Below are 4,825 nucleotides of genomic sequence, written 5' to 3' on the forward strand. Positions count from 1 at the left end.
GAGAGAAGAAAGAAGAACTTATCATTTTGGTTGCTGGGTTCAGAAGGCTTAATCCTGCTGTTATCTGTTCAATCCCATATTTGCAGGGAAAAGACATAGCAGAGCAGAACAGGTAGGAAGGGTGGACAGGGAACTGTCGGAGCTTGGCTATTTTTCCTATTTCCCCTCCTACTCTGGCAGGGCCTCCAGCGAATGAAATAGTGCCATTCGATTTCAGGAAAGGTCTTTCACCGCAATAAATTCTCCCCAAAAGCCCTCATAGGCATATTTCAAGGTCTGCCTCCGTCTCTTAGGTGGTTCTAAATCGAGTCATATTGATTATGAAAATTAACTATCTCACCATTCATAGTCAAAAGCTTAACAGTCACAGCGTATACTTAACATGGGGTGAGATTTGACTCCGTCAGTAGTCTAATAGCCCGAAACTATGCACAGGCTACAATATGTGACATTCCACAGGGTGGTGAAAGTGCCATGAAATAAAAAAGGGAGGAGAGAATATTGAAGCTGAATTACTCAGAAAAGCTTTGTGGCAGAGGCTGGATTTGAACTAGGCTGGCAAAGGCTTGTGTCAAGCATTTTATGTGTTTCGAGCATGGGACTAAGTTTGGAGCAAGTTATAATTACTGTATGCATTTAATTCTAGGAGGAGGTATTGTTACTTGGAAGGATCTGCAAATCCCTGGGAGGCAAGCCTGTGAGAGATCATATCGATTGTGTTAACTGAAGCAAGAACAGCTCACTAAAAGTGGCTGGGATCATGGGCTGTATAGAGAGGAGAAGCTACCACAGATGTTCTTATTTCTGCTTCCCGGTTTGGGGCAGGACATGACCCGCTGCTTCAAGCCGGGATGTTTTAACTTCTCTGCCATAGTGTGCTGCCCTTGTAAGTGGAAATAAACCCTTTCTTCTTGAGTTGCTTCCATCAACTATTTTTTTTGGTCTTTAATCACAGTCCACACTTCCTGGCTGTTTTGCTCTGTCAATATGTCCCCACCATGATAGAATGAAGGCCTCTGATGCTATAAGCCAAACTTAACAAAAGAAACTAAGACACTTAGCATCATCCTTCTATCTAGACTGGGGAGATGGAGGCAGAGAAGGGAGGCGCTTGCTGTAAGCTAGCAGAAACAATGGGGTTGCACCCATTCCTCTAAGATCTGCCACTTTGATTGGATGTGTTCCATCTCTATGTTTCCTTTATTTTGGCGTCCAAATCACTGCTCAATTAATATTTTCCACTAGATGAGGCTGCCTTTGTAGTTGAGCACGGGCTTGCTGAGAAAGGACACTTTTACCACTTCCTCTAGTGAGAGGCAACGTCACTTGTCATATGGTGCCAGAGAAATCAAATGGGCGTTAGGCAGGGTTAGACAAACAGACTCTAGATCCCGGCTGGTGCAGAGCCATGGTGCCTTTCTCTGGCTTTGCGCAGAGCGGGTCCCTTGGTTTGCAGGAGAATTAGGAGAAGCTTGGATCTGACATGCTCTTCCCCACGCCAGCCCAGAGGCTGCTTTCACAGCTGGAGTTGATTTCTGTCCACGTTCAAGGAAAGGTTATGCTTCTCCTTGGGAGCCAGAGCCCAGCAGTGTCTTCAAGAAAAGTTCTCTGAGCTGGTTCTCAGGGCAAGGACGTGGCAAGGAAAAGCAGCAAAGATGCCCAACAGCTGCCCTTGGAAATACAAGACAAGGTGCACACTGTGGCAAAGAGGCCACTGGCCCACAGTGTGTGCAGGAGAAGCATCGCAAACCAATGAGAAGTGTTCCCCCAGACGCAGAGTTTGGATAGCCCAGAAGAAAGACTTTGATAAGCCTGCATCCATCTTAGGCTCGAAAGACGTCTTATAGTAAGGATTAACTAGGCTCATTTCTGTTGATGATTAAACCTGTTTCTCAAGGATTGAGCTCTGCCCCACCTATAACCTTAGCTACAAATTGTTCTGCACTACCAGTTGCAGGAATAGTGAGCAAGTCTTTATTTCAAAGGGGTTATTATGACTACCTGTTGATAAGACTGCCTTGTTATTGCTATGACCACCCATTGTTACGACCCCTTTGTCATGAATACTTGTTATGACTACCTTGCAACCATGTCTTTGTTTCAGGGGTTTGTTATGACCAACTTGTTGTGCATATGTTCTACTTATATGACCCCCACTTACTTGCCCGCCAAATACCCCATTTGGAAACCCCCTACTCCTAAACTATAAAAACCCTTATCTCATCCAGGTCCAATGCTGATCTCCTGAACCCCACATTTAGAGTGAGACAGCCCATGCATAAGAATCAGAGATAACCTACTATAAAATTAATCTGAAACACACTTAAGGAGATTTGTATGTTGTGCTGCCTGGGAACTAGATACAAAAGGCTGGGAATGATGGCTGAAATGCCATTACTACTCAACACAGTAAAGCACAGGGTACAGCGTTTCTATTTCCATTGGCTAGCTTTCTAGTATTTGTAACGTACACATGAATGCTTGAAAGCAGGTGATCTGAACTGGATATGGATTCAGTCAATCCACAATGAATGTGTCTGTGTGGCACTTGTGTGAAGGACAATCACTGCCATTGTCACAATCATCCTCTGCTAATATGGGACATGGAGCCAGGAGAGAGAGGATTTTATTACAAATACAAGACTATTTAGGAACCTGTGGGTGGTCACCACAGTGGTTTGTACTTGTGTGGGGTACAAGCAACGGTGACAGGGTAAGACAGTGCAAAAATTCCTCTGTCTTGGATTCTTGCTGAGGTCCTTTGCGAGTTTAGCTGGGATCTGATCTCCTTGCCAGAGAATCCCAAGGAAAATTGCCCATTCTGTTCTAGGAACCCAAGGTCAGGATGCCCTTAGCTGACTTAGTCTTTCTGGCTAGGACCTCCTAGAGATAACCGCTCGTAGCTTCTGCTGAACTGCTTCTTCTGCAAAGAACCCTACCCCACCTCCACAGCTGCCAAGCAAGATGCCAGGATGTGGGTTTTGCCTCCAAAACCCTGCACTCTGGACACTGGGGTTCACACCTAACTAGATCCCCGAATACCTGGCTGTGGTCCCCGCTGGCTGGAATAAGACTTTCAGTTGGCTGTAAACTGTGTCTAAGTGGTCGTTTCTGGTGGTCTACCCATAACACAAGAGCAGGAGTCATAATTTATGACGTCGAGATGGGAAGAGTGGGGTCTCGAGCTACAGAAAGGAACATTCTCCCTTGTTGACTCTGTCCTTTCCCTCCCAGCAGTCTCTCCTTCGCATCTCCATTGCTCAAACCCAGCAGAAACCAGAGTAAAGGTTTCCCTATTGATAGGAGGTGTTCCATTTATAGAAACTCTACAGTTCAGGTTCATGGGCAGAAAGCGTGATGGAAAGGTCATAACCGATTTCACTAATGGCTCCTAAGATGCCTCAGAGGGATATGCAGAGGCAGAAAATCAAGAATTCCCTGTCTAGGAGCCAGACCTCATCTGGTGCACCAGCTTCTGCCTTCACACACACACACACACACACACACACACACACACAGCAGAGTCCATCGCTGGTCTCTTGGCAGCACTTTTTTTACTAATGAGATTTGTGGGGAGTTTTGCAGCTATATCAGGAGTTTGTTTATTGGTTGCCAATAATAGGCCACCTGAATGTGTTTCAAGCTGGGTGTTGGAGTCTGGAAGTGGAAGAGGATAGGGATCTGGGACCACTGGGATGGAAAACTATCGGACAGGACTGGGTAAGAGCTCAGGGGTCGTGACTCTGTTTCATCAGGGGCTGTCAAGTCCTCTTATCCACCAAGTGGTAGAAGTAAGGAAGGATAAAAGCTCTAGTCGGAGACAAAAGGCAGCAAAAGGTGAGGAACGGGAGAGGTGAGGCTGGAGCGGGTGGTAGGTTGCTGCACCCCACCCCGCCCCCTGGGGGATTCCCAGCCAAGATACAGCCCGGTGGCCTGTCAGAAAGCGTCACGCATCAAGAGCAGTAGAGCTACACAAAAGATGTTCGGCGAGTGTTTTGACTCCGAGGCTCTGATAATTTGCCAGGCGGCTGCACTCCCGAAAGCTGATGAGAGCCGGTCAAGCTTCCAAGACTCCTCCCCGGAACAGGCGCCTTCAGACTCCCAAAGCTCCCTGCTCAAGTCCCAAGGTGTGTTTAATAACGCTGCCGCTTTTCAGAGGACACACGAGCATCTGGGCCACATAACGGGAATAAATCCAAATTCATTTTTTAAAGAAAAATCAATTCTCTCTACTTCTGGGACTTCCTTAACACTCCATCAACTCTGTTTCCACTGCACGGCTCTGAATCTTTTGTTTTACAGCCTTTCCCAAGGGGAGAGAACCGCCTTGGGGAGGGTGGGGAAGAGCTCCCCTGGCCACTGTTTGTGTTTGCTAGGGAAGGCAAGCTTGCAGATCTGTGCTCCCCCGCCTCCCCAACACAAGGCTTCCAAACATCTGTGAGTGCTTTTTTTATTTTTAAAATTTGTGTGTGTGTTTTTAAAAATAGACAGTACTTTGTGTGGCTCAAAAGCCAGAGTACAAAATGTGTACTGTGAAAAAAAACAAAAAAGGATCCCTCCCGTTTGTCTCCTTGCCCTCCCCCCTCCACTCTTTGTGGCCTAGGAAGCCTTGCAGAATTTACTTCTTTATTTACAGGCAAATACTAATATAGAAACACAATTTTCTCTCTTTTCTTCCTATATAAAGAGTTGGTAAGTTTTTCAGACATGTAAATTTTAAAACGATACTCTACATCGAAATTTCTTACAGATGACAAGAACATTTATCTTCTCAAGTAACATGCATAAACAAGCCGAATGACCCTCATCAAGAAAGCTCGGGATG

At 46.0% G+C, this 4,825-nt stretch overlaps 1 protein-coding gene across 1 annotated transcript in view; it reads right to left on the reverse strand.

Annotated features, from left to right (window-relative positions):
* Mindy4b (MINDY family member 4B) overlaps nt 1-4,825 on the reverse strand; it is a 28,896-nt gene that overhangs the window by 21,877 nt on the left and 2,194 nt on the right. The gene's annotated exons all lie outside the window — the stretch shown is intronic.

This window comes from Microtus ochrogaster, chromosome 1 (genome assembly GCF_000317375.1).
Source record: "Microtus ochrogaster isolate Prairie Vole_2 chromosome 1, MicOch1.0, whole genome shotgun sequence".
In the NCBI taxonomy this organism is placed as follows: Eukaryota; Metazoa; Chordata; class Mammalia; order Rodentia; family Cricetidae; genus Microtus; species Microtus ochrogaster.